Here is a 12,557-nt window from a genome sequence, read left to right on the forward strand (position 1 = left end):
GGTCGAATTGCTGCAAAGAAACCACCAATAAGAATAACAGACTTGCTTGGGCCAAGAAACACGAGCAATGAACATTAGACCAGTGGAAATCTGTCCTTTGGTTTGATGAGTAAAAATGTGAGATTTTTGGTTTCAAACACTGTCTTTGTGAGACGCAGAGGAGGTGAACGGATGATCACTGCATGTGTGGTTCCAACCGTGAAGCATGGAGGAGGAGGTGTGATGGTGTGGGGGTGCTTTGCTGGTGACACTGTCAGCAATTTATTTAGAATTAAAGGTACACTTAACCAGCATGGCTACCGCAGCACTCTGCAGCGATACGCCATCCCATCTGGTTTGCGCTTAATGGGACTATCATTTGTTTTTCAACAGGACAATGACTCAACACACCTCCAGGCTATGTAAGGGCCAAGAAGGAGGGTGATGGAGTGCTGCATCAGATGACCTGGTCTCCACAATCACCCGACCTCAACCCAATTGATATGGTTTGGGATGAGTTGGGCCACAGAGTGAAGGAAAAGCAGCCAACAAGTGCTCAGCATATGTGGCAACTCTTTCAAGAGTGTTGGAAAAGCATTCCTCATGAAGCTGGTTGAGAGAATGCAAAGAGTGTGCATATTGTCATCAAGGCAAAGAGTGGCTACTTTGAAGAATCTCAAATTCAAAATACATTTTGATTTGTTTAACACGTTTTTGGGTTACTACATGATTCCATATGTGTTATTTTATCATTTTGATGTCTTCACTTATATTTATACAATTTAGAAAATATTTTTAAAAAATAAGAAAAACCCTTGAATAAGTAGGTGTGTGCAAATCTTTGACTAGTACTGTACCTTAGCCAGACGGTCTTACCATGTGCAACGTACAGTAGTGACCGCATACATGTTTGTACACCCCCGCATGGGAATCAAACTCACAATCTTGGGATGGAAGGTACAGTTACACATTCACCTCTTTAACACTAGAGGGCAGTATAAGCATGATGATTAAATTACGCTTATTATTGTCTCACAACTTCACCCATGCACTCTGTCCACAAGCTCATGACAACAAGATTCATTTGAGCTCCTCAAGACTTAAATACTCTCCTCCAGGTGTCTACTCTACTCAAATGCACTAGCACTGACTATAGCCTATTTTATCCAAATGTCAAGAAACACGCACTGTATCTTAACTGCTTCTATTTGGCCTGAATGGTGTGTGTGTGTGTTGCAGTAGAACAATTTGAAGGACTACATGAGACACTACCGTCTGTACGGCTCTCTGCACAGCAGGATCATCGGCCACCTGGACAGATACAGGGCAAGTGGTTTGATGAGAACGCCATCCTCTTGGAGCTCTCAGCACGACTCAGACGGGTACGAACTGGAATACTGACATCAAAATAATAATATGCTATTTTACAATACTGTTAACTAAACACGAAGACAACTGCTTGAGTTCTACGCTGAATCATTTTGTATTTTTTTGTCTTGCTCAGTATCTGGTTTTCATACTGGATTTTGTTCATTCCCTTGTTCATTTCTCATCCTCTGTGTTTTATGTCTCAGCAGGAGGTGATCAGCTAGAACTGTACCAACCTCATCGCCAACATGGCCGTGTTTAAAGACGCAGACCCCTTCTTCCTCTCTGAGCAGCTGGAGGTGCTGCAGTTTGAGATGTACCAAATGGGGGACCTGATCATCCGCTGGGGGGCTCATGGGAGACTGCATGTACTTCAACAACAGTGGAGCCGTGGAGGTAGAGACCTCCAAATTCACAAAAAGATTGTCTGATTGAGCCTTCTTTGGAGGATATAACCACTGTTTCAATAGAGCATCACCGTACCACTGTCAAGGGTTAATCAATGTCGGGGTTTATGTAGTGCCTTCAAAGAGTATTCACAACCTGTGATTTTTTTTCGCAACATTTTCTTTTGTTACAGCCTGAATTTAAAATGAATTCAAATTAGAGTTTTTCTCACTGGCCTACACACAATACTCCGTAATGACAAAGTGGAATTATGTTTTCGCAATTTTTACAAATTCTTATATAAAATGGAAAGCTGAAATGTCTTGAGTCAATAAGTATTCCACCCCTTTGTTATGGCAAGCCTAAATAAGTTCAGGAGTAAACATTTGCTTAACAAGTGCAATCATAATGTTTAACATGATTTTTGAATGACTACCTCATCTCGGCACCACACATATACAATTTCAGTGTACGATTTCAAACACAGATTCAACCACAAAGATCAGGGAGATTTTCCAATGCCTTGCAAAGAAGGAGCTTAGTGGTGGCTGCATCATGTTATGGGTATGCTTGTAAACCTATTGGTAGATGGGTCCTGAATACAAAGTGTTATGTTTGGGGAAAATCCAATACAAGACATTACTGAGTACCACTCTCCATATTTTGAAGCATAGTGGTGGCTGCATCATGTTATGGGTATGCTTGTAATCGTTACGGTCTGGGGTGTTTTTCAGGATTAAAAAGAAACAGAATGGAGCTAAGCACACACAAAATCCTAGAGGAAAACCTGGTTAAGTCTGCTTTCCACCAGACACTGGAAGATGAAATCACCTTTCAGCAGGACAATAACCTAAAACGCAAGGCCAAATCTACACAGGAGTTGCTTACCAAGAAGACAGTGAATGTTCCTGAGTGGCCAAGTTACAGTTTTGACTTAATTATATTTGAAAATCTATGGCAAGACCTGTAAATAGTTGTCGAGCAATGATCAACAACCAATTTGACAGAATAATGGGCAATTGTTGCACAATCCAGGTTTGGAAATCTCTTAGAGACGTACCCAGAAAGACTCAGTTGCAGTCGCCGTCAAAGGTTCTTCCACAAAGAATTGATTCTGGAAGGTGACTACTTGTGTATTTCTGTATTTGAGATATTTCTGTATTTAATTTTCAATAAAGTTGCTGACATTTCTAAAAACATGTTTTCACTTTGTCATTCAGGCTGTAGCATAACAAAATGTTGAATAAGTCAAGGGGTATGAATACTGTCTGAAGGCACTGCATGTGGACCAAGAGTCTAAAGTAATGGATTGCTGATCCAAAAGAAGTAAGATTATAAAACAGTTTGGTTTTTGTAAAGCACATGGATCATTAGTATCCTAGATTAGTACTTTAGACTAGACTAATCTTGATGAGATGAAAGAAGATCAAATGGTGTGTAGCTGATATAGTTGTCTTCAGAAAATAATCGTGAAAGAAGATACATTTTGTTATCATTTCCAGTTGATTGTGTGTGATTATGTACTAACAGTAAGTAAGTAGTCATTTCACTGTTAGTCTACACCTGTTGTTTTACGAAGCATGCAAGAAATAACATATCAAATGTGTACCCGTTTAATAAGGGGAGTTAGGAGCATTTTTGCAAAGCCGAATATGAAAACATCAGTGAAAAGCGTGTCCGGGAGGAAACGGTGTTGTACTGTGTTGTACTGTGCTTCAGCATATCCACCACACACTTCCTATATTTAAATATACACAGAATTATTTACATCTTCAAGGCAGCTCCATTGAACTGCACATCAGTCAATTAGCAAATCAGAAATGTTCTATGATTCCAATTTAGTGTGGAGTCCTTGGCTCCCTTTGGTTTTCCCCTTTTAGATTCTCACCCTGACAGTGACAAATTACTACTCTGCTTGGTGAGATTGAAAATTAAAAGCATTTAGAGTTGCTCATGCATTTATGCTAATGAGAAATTCTGATATGATTTGCATGCAAAAGAGGCCAGTCTGAAAGCTCATCACTTCTCCCTCCAGCCCCACAGCCTCGCTGCGTTTCTCTGGGTATTTCTTTTCATTTTCATGTGATCAAAGAAAAACCACACACTGTTTATACACTTCAAAAGTGACATTTCATACGCCAAAGTTCCATTACGTAAATAAAATGATGTGATGTTAGTATTTACATAGCCAGCAGGCTGATTACCAGCCCATGACCACTCAGCCAAACTGGGTCATTGTGTCTAGAGGTTTCCCATAGCACCACATCACAGGAAGTGTCGCTAGGCACATAACCACATTGTACAGCTTCTCCTTGTGTTTCTCCTTTTGTTACTATCGATAGAGAAGGAAGATTAAATCACACGCTAGATAACAGTGGATAGTATTAGTAGTAAGGTTATTAACGTACAGTACCTATTTAGTATGTTTAATCACACTTACAAAAATCATTTACATGAACATGCTGTGAACTTTATCATTGCATCAAATTATAATTACTAAAAAGGTTTATTTTATGATCGACATTTATAGAGCCACTGGGATAATTTAGGTTTGAATATGTAGCTGACCTGTGTTTTCAGCCCAACCACTTCTTCTCTACACAGCAAATGGATTCGTTCTATCCATTTGTTTGTTTCAGTTTCTGTAATGATTGTAACCTTGGCAACAGATGCATTAATGAAGGTAGAAAATGAAATGCAGGCTTAATTTGCTTTAGTGTTCAGGGCTTCTACAAAATGGATGTTCTTTGATGGAGGAATTTGATGAGAAGGGAAAGAGCTGACATGACACTTGTATTTGTCATCATGTCATTTCAAGGAGGATGGTGCCACAATTATGAATCCTGGTACACAGCAATTAAAAACTGTAGCATTCATTAACCATTTTTATATTCATTGATCAGCGGAGGCTGAAATGATTGCTACTGCACTGGCTTTCCAATTACGCTGCTTAATAAGAAATGTCAATATTAAGAAATAATTCAACTTGGGAATACATTAAGGTTGTGACATAATACTTCTTTTAAAAAGTTACCACCATCACTCAAAGGCTTTCTCCTGTAATGTGTTCAAATAATAGGGCTTTCCCCTCAGAGGCTTCTCATTTTCCTTATACTGGTTTAAAAATAGCTGTTATTTTCTTCCCTGTCCTTTGCTCCTTTAATTATGATTCTTATTTTTTAATTTAACGAGGCAAGTCAATTAAGAACAAATTCTTATTTACAATGAAGGCCTACATCAGCCAAACCCGGACAACGCTGGGACAATTGTACGCTTCCCTAAGGGAATCCCAATCACAGCCAGTTGTGATACAGCCTGGAATCAAACCAGGGTGTCTGTAGTGACACCTCAAGCACTGAGATGTAGTGCCTTAGAACACTGCGCCACCTGGGAGCCCCTGTCCTGACCTCTAACCTTTCAGAGCTGGGCCTGGTGACGTCGAAGTGCAAGCCAATGTGACAACGCTGACCACCTGCTGGCTCTACTCCCTGTACTACCAGAGAGTCCTGAAGCGCTTCCTTGAGCTTAAACCCAGACAAACAGCATAGCAAAGGAGAGACTCAAAAGTCCTCTCGGGTACAGTCACAAGTGATTCTTTAAAAATACCATAAAAATACCCTATCACCAAGCATAGCAATAAAGTAACTATTTACTATTGCTTCCGAACACCTAGGCTACCACTGAGTTGCTATTAAGTTGCAGAGGGTGCTACTACCAGACGATGGTTGTTCATTTTGACACCATTTGAAGGTTGATAACATCATTTCCATGGTTGTTTGTATGTAGTGGTTTTTAGGTTGACCTGAATCTGTTCTAGTGTTTCTTGGTGACAGTCTTGTCATTTCATATTCACTTACAGACTCTGAGCTCAGGTCCACTGAGTCTCACAAAGCTGGGTCCAAAGAGGACAATAAGGACAAAGCTGGGTCCAAAGGGGACAACAAGGACAAAACTGGGTCCAAAGGGGACAACAAGGACAAAACTGGGTCCAAAGGGGACAACAAGGACAAAACTGGGTCCAAAGGGGACAACAAGGACAAAACTGGGTCCAAAGGGGACAACAAGAACAAAACTGGGTCCAAAGGGGACAACAAGAACAAAACTGGGTCCAAAGGGGACAACAAGGACAAAACTGGGTCCAAAGGGGACAACAAGAACAAAACTGGGTCCAAAGGGGACAACAAGGACAAAACGGGGTCCAAAGGGGACAACAAGGACAAAACTGGGTCCAAAGGGGACAACAAGGACAAACCTGGGTCCAAAGGGGACAACAAGAACAAAACTGGATCCAAAGGGGACAACAAGAACAAAACTGGGTCCAAAGGGGACAACAAGGACAAAACTGGGTCCAAAGGGGACAACAAGGACAAAACTTAGTCCAAAGGGGAAAACAAGGACAAAACTGGGTCCAAAGGGGACAACAAGAACAAAACTGGATCCAAAGGGGACAACAAGGACAAAACTGGGTCCAAAGGGGACAACAAGGACAAAACTGGGTCCAAAGGGGACAACAAGGACAAAACTGGGTCCAAAGGGGACAGCAAGGACAAAACTGGGTCCAAAGGGGACAACAAGGACAAAGCTGTGTCCAAAGGGGACAACAAGGACAAAACTGGGTCCAAAGGGGACAATAAGGACAAAACTGGGTCCAAAGGGGACAACAAGGACAAAACTGGGTCCAAAGGGGACAACAAGGACAAAACTGGGTCCAAAGGGGGGTCCAAAGGGGACAACAAGGACAAAACTGGGTCCAAAGGGGACAACAAGGACAAAACTGGGTCCAAAGGGGACAACAAGGACAAAACTGGGTCCAAAGGGGACAACAAGGACAAAGCTGTGTCCAAAGGGGACAACAAGGACAAAACTGGGTCCAAAGGGGACAACAAGGACAAAACTGGGTCCAAAGGGGACAAGGACAAAACTGGGTCCAAAGGGGACAACAAGGACAAAACTGGGTCCAAAGGGAACAAAAGGACAAAACTGGGTCCAAAGGGGACAACAAGGACAAAACTTAGTCAAAGGGGAAAACAAGGACAAAACTGGGTCCAAAGGGGACAACAAGAACAAAACTGGATCCAAAGGGGACAACAAGGACAAAACTGGGTCCAAAGGGGACAACAAGGACAAAACTGGGTCCAAAGGGGACAACAAGGACAAAACTGGGTCCAAAGGGGACAGCAAGGACAAAACTGGGTCCAAAGGGGACAACAAGGACAAAGCTGTGTCCAAAGGGGACAACAAGGACAAAACTGGGTCCAAAGGGGACAATAAGGACAAAACTGGGTCCAAAGGGGACAACAAGGACAAAACTGGGTCCAAAGGGGACAACAAGAACAAAACTGGGTCCAAAGGGGACAACAAGGACAAAACGGGGTCCAAAGGGGACAACAAGGACAAAACTGGGTCCAAAGGGGACAACAAGGACAAAACTGGGTCCAAAGGGGACAATAAGGACAAAACTGGGTCCAAAGGGGACAACAAGGACAAAACTGGGTCCAAAGGGGACAACAAGGACAAAACTGGGTCCAAAGGGGACAACAAGAACAAAACTGGGTCCAAAGGGGACAACAAGGACAAAACGGGGTCCAAAGGGGACAACAAGGACAAAACTGGGTCCAAAGGGGACAACAAGGACAAAACTGGGTCCAAAGGGGACAACAAGGACAAAGCTGTGTCCAAAGGGGACAACAAGGACAAAACTGGGTCCAAAGGGGACAACAAGGACAAAACTGGGTCCAAAGGGGACAACAAGGACAAAACTGGGTCCAAAGGGGACAACAAGGACAAAACTGGGTCCAAAGGGGACAACAAGAACAAAACTGGGTCCAAAGGGGACAACAAGAACAAAACTGGGTCCAAAGGGGACAACAAGGACAAAACTGGGTCCAAAGGGGACAACAAGAACAAAACTGGGTCCAAAGGGGACAACAAGGACAAAACGGGGTCCAAAGGGGACAACAAGGACAAAACTGGGTCCAAAGGGGACAACAAGGACAAAACTGGGTCCAAAGGGGACAACAAGGACAAAACTGGGTCCAAAGGGGACAACAAGGACAAAACTGGGTCCAAAGGGGACAACAAGAACAACAAAGTCCATCCATTTAAAAATGATTTAAACAAGGATGCATAAAGACTACAAATACCACATGATAAGTTTGTTTACTCTAAGCTTAGATTTCAAATCAGTGGTTCTTATGCACAGCATATGGGTTGATTTGACCGAATGCGATTGGCTGGAAATATATTTTAAAAATGTTTCAAACGATAGCAAAGTTGTAAATAACACTGATGCATTTCATTATGCTCCTCACCTTTGGTCATTATTTCACCTCACAAAATATAATCTAGACTTAATATGATAAAACACACAAGCACGTGATAATGTATGTTTGCACTCAGTGTGTGCGCTCACTTTTGAGAGTATTTGTGTTTTCATCTCAAAAGAAGGAAGGCAGCCTGCAGCCCAGGATCAGTCTCTGGGCTGCAGCCCAGCTAGCTTCGTCTGGCTCAAAGCACACTTGTGACAGCACACTAATTACACTGCACTGTTCCCTCACCATTCAAATGTCCTAGCACCGGTGTTATTGAAGCTGTTGTGGGCTATTTACTTTGCCATACCATAGTAAAGTAAAGTAAAGGAAGCCTTAAACTCATGGACATATAGCTGAATGTGCTTAGAAACATTTAAACAAGGGTGTTTTGATACTCTTATTATCCCATTAGCGGCATTTTAAATACTATTGAATCATGGTATTTATTTTCCCCAAAACAAACAGATACCAAGCACCACTCATGCATGAAAAGTTATTTGTGAATGAAGAACAAATCATGTTTGGGTATTATATTTGAGCGTTGTGTTTGTTTCAGCAGAAGGTCATTTTCAGAACCGTGTCCAATTACATTTCTGTTGTTCAAACTGGAGTCGATATCCATGTTTTATGAATAAAAGTGAAAATGGTCTGCCTGTCTCCCTCTCAGCCAGCATGTAATACTGATAGGTGAAGTATGTTGTTGTGCTGTTATGAACACACCATGACCATGTCCACGTGAGGTTATTGCTCAGACCCTGAGGTTTTCTCTCTCAGTCCTCACGGCTTCACTAATTTTCTCTGCTGAACGAACGAGGAGATTAAAGAGACCCTGGCAACTGAAAGGCTGTATCAGTCAGTTTAGAGAGAGGGAGAGAGGGAGAGAGAGAGAGAGAGAGAGAGAGAGAGAGAGAGAGAGAGAGAGAGAGAGAGAGAGAGAGAGAGAGAGAGAGAGAGAGAGAGAGTGATTCCCTCCCCCAGCCAGCGACCCCAGATTAGCTCTGAGAGGCAAAGGAGCGCCCCCGCTCTCTGACAGATGAGAAAATCCTCCGCCGGCCAAACTGACAGGGCAAATATAAGCAATTCCTCCCGAGGCGGGGGAGAGCAGCTGTGACCAGGGCCTGGCATTCCAGTACCATTCCAGACGGGGAAAGGCCTTGCCACTAGACGCTTACCTGTGTGAAACCCCATCAGTCTCGGATCACGGGGGAGGGGGGTCATGTCAAGGCTACATTGATCTCAGTCCAGCACCGCCCAGTCTCAGCCCAGTCTCAACCCAGCCCAGTGTCAGGCCAGCCCAGTCTGAACCCAGCACAGTCTCAGCCCAATCTCAACCCAGCCCAGTCTCAACCTAGTACAGTCTCAACCCAGTACAGTCTCAGCCCAGTCTCAACCCAGCCCAGTGTCAGGCCAGCCCATTTTCAGCCCTGTCTCAGTCCAGCCCAGTCTGAACCCAGCACAGTCTCAACCCAGTACAGTCTCAACCCAGTACAGTCTCAGCCCGTCTCATCCCAGCCCAGTCTCAACCCAGTCTCAACCCAGCACAGTCTCAACCCAGTACAGTCTCAACCCAGTACAGTCTCAGCCCAGTCTCATCCCAGCCCAGTCTCAACCCAGCCCATTCTCAGCCCAGTCTCATCCCAGCCCAGTCTCAGCCCAGTCTCAACCCAGTACAGTTTTAGCCCAGTCTCAGCCCAGTCTCAACCCAGTACAGTTTCAGCCCAGTCTCAGCCCAGTCTCAGCCCAGCACAGTCTCTGCCCAACCCAGCCCAGTCTCAGCCCAGTCTCAGCCCAGCACAGTCTCTGCCCAACCCAGCCCAGTCTCAGCCCAATCTCAACCCAGCCCAGTCTCATCCCAGTCTTAGCCCAGCACAGTCTCAACCCAGTCTCTGCCCAGCCTAGTCTCAGCCCAACCCAGCCCAGTCTCAGCCCAGAGCCCTGTGATAGAGTGATTAACACTGAGATCCTGATGGATTAAACAGTCCCCTGGTGAGATGTACTCTGTCTGCTACCATAGCCTGTCACCAAGGATACACTCACAGAGGTGACTGTGGTGGGAGGATGGGGAGATGAGAGGAAGGGAAGAGGAGGTGGGGTGGAATAGTGGAAAGAAAAGGAGTAATGGAAGGGGGAAAGAAGGAGAGTGAAGGATTAGAGGCTATACCTGGAACAGATGAGGAGGGGGAAGGAGGGAGAGTGAAGGATTAGAGGATATACAGGGAACAGATGAGGAGGGGGAAGGAGGGAGAATGAAGGATTAGAGGATATACAGGGAACAGATGAGGAGGGGAAAGAAGGAGAGTGAAGGATTAGAGGATATACAGGGAACAGATGAGGAGGGGGAAGGAGGGAGAATGAAGGATTAGAGGATATACAGGGAACAGATGAGGAGGGGAAAGAAGGAGAGTGAAGGATTAGAGGCTATACAGGGAACAGATGAGGAGGGGGAAGGAGGGAGAGTGAAGGATTAGAGGATATACAGGGAACAGATGAGGAGGGGAAAGAAGGAGAGTGAAGGATTAGAGGCTATACAGGGAACAGATGAGGAGGGGGAAGGAGGGAGAATGAAGGATTAGAGGATATACAGGGAACAGATGAGGAGGGAGAAGAAGGAGAGTGAAGGATTAGAGGATATACAGGGAACAGATGAGGAGGGGAAAGAAGGAGAGTGAAGGATTAGAGGATATACAGGGAACAGATGAGGAGGGAGAAGAAGGAGAGTGAAGGATTAGAGGATATACAGGGAACAGATGAGGAGGGGGAAGAAGGAGAGTGAAGGATTAGAGGATATACAGGGAACAGATGAGGAGGGGAAAGAAGGAGAGTGAAGGATTAGAGGATATACAGGGAACAGATGAGGAGGGGAAAGACGGAGAGTGGAGGATTAGAGGATATACAGGGAACAGATGAGGAGGGGGAAGGAGGGAGAGTGAAGGATTAGAGGATATACAGGGAACAGATGAGGAAGGGAAAGAAGGAGAGTGAAGGATTAGAGGATATACAGGGAACTGATGAGGAGGGGAAAGAAGGAGAGTGAAGGATTAGAGGCTATACAGGGAACAGATGAGGAGGGGGAAGGAGGGAGAGTGAAGGATTAGAGGATATACAGGGAACAGATAAGGAGGGGAAAGAAGGAGAGTGAAGGATTAGAGGATATACAGGGAACAGATGAGGAGGGGAAAGAAGGAGAGTGAAGGATTAGAGGATATACAGGGAACAGATGAGGAGGGGAAAGAAGGAGAGTGAAGGATTAGAGGATATACAGGGAACAGATGAGGAGGGGGAAGGAGGGAGAATGAAGGATTAGAGGATATACAGGGAACAGATGAGGAGGGGGAAGGAGGGAGAATGAAGGATTAGAGGATATACAGGGAACAGATGAGGAGGGAGAAGGAGGGAGAATGAAGGATTAGAGGATATACAGGGAACAGATGAGGAGGGGGAAGGAGGGAGTGGAATGAGAGAGAACAGTAAATAGGAGAGAGGGTTTGTAGTGGAATTGATACAGCAAATATGAAAGGGTTTGTGGGAAAGGAAGGTTTGTTTCCCCTGTCGGTGTTTAGTGTGTGGGTGTTGAGGCTGACTGGGTAGGTGAGTGAGCAGAATGCGGCATCATGGGTTGAATATTGCTCTCTATGCACTGCTTCACCCAGGGCCAAATGGTCCAGTCTTCACTAACACAAACACAGCCTCTGTTATTATCTCTCTTCGCCTGAGGAATCAATTATAGCTAAGCACCATTGTTACCAGACGGGGATCCGAGCATTAAAGTTTAAAAAGTTCCAAATGTAAAAAATGTATCCTTTCAGGGACACACATAATATTTACTGTTAACAAATAACTTGATAACTTCAACTCTAAATGATTTATTCATGCTCTGTGCCGTCTCAACACGGGGATTTGACTTGTGGTTAATTTTTCTGGATTTATACATTGTTTAAAGAAATATGCATTGCCTCTTGACTAATGTACAACTGTGGCTGACAGATCCATCAGCTGCTGGCTTTATAAGGAAAACTGAGCTATGTTCCCACTGCTCCTTACAGACAGGTTTAAATACTGAGTCTATACAAGTGTAATTACCGTTCTGAGTGTTAACCTTCCAAACTAACGCCCAATGGCTTTAGCTCAGTCTTGCGACCAAGGCTAGGCTAATCTTATTCCTCCTTCCAAATTCATATGAACTCCATAATTCAGCAGGGAACTAAAATGGGAGGAGGTGATGGAGGATCAGGAAAGTGGACTAGCTTTCCGCAGCCCTGCTCCTGCTGAAAGCATGAGAAACAGTGTGGCAGATCTGAAATAGTTCACAGCTTCAGAACGTTCCCCGGGGGGGTGCAAATTGGCTCTCAGAGCAGTAAAAAGAAACAATTGCCCTTTACCTCTGAGGTTGCATGTCATCTCTCAACCACTCACCGCTGGGCAGTTTAAGGTCAAGTAGACCATTTTACCTTATTTCTCTGCTCTGAAGGCAGAGAGAGAAAAAGAGGGGGAGAACCAGAGAGAGAATGAGAG

At 44.3% G+C, this 12,557-nt stretch overlaps 1 protein-coding gene across 1 annotated transcript in view; it reads left to right on the plus strand.

Moving 5' to 3' along the window:
• Window positions 1–2,984, plus strand: part of LOC135508339 (claudin-20-like) — a 33,060-nt gene extending 30,076 nt beyond the window's left edge. The window contains exons 3-4 of the transcript XR_010450783.1: window positions 1,219–1,361; window positions 1,557–2,984. The gene's annotated coding sequence lies outside the window, so the exon portion shown is untranslated. The remainder of the gene's footprint in view (window positions 1–1,218; window positions 1,362–1,556) is intronic.
• The last annotated feature ends 9,573 nt before the right edge of the window (window positions 2,985–12,557 follow it).

This window comes from Oncorhynchus masou, chromosome 21 (assembly GCF_036934945.1).
Source record: "Oncorhynchus masou masou isolate Uvic2021 chromosome 21, UVic_Omas_1.1, whole genome shotgun sequence".
In the NCBI taxonomy this organism is placed as follows: domain Eukaryota; kingdom Metazoa; phylum Chordata; class Actinopteri; order Salmoniformes; family Salmonidae; genus Oncorhynchus; species Oncorhynchus masou.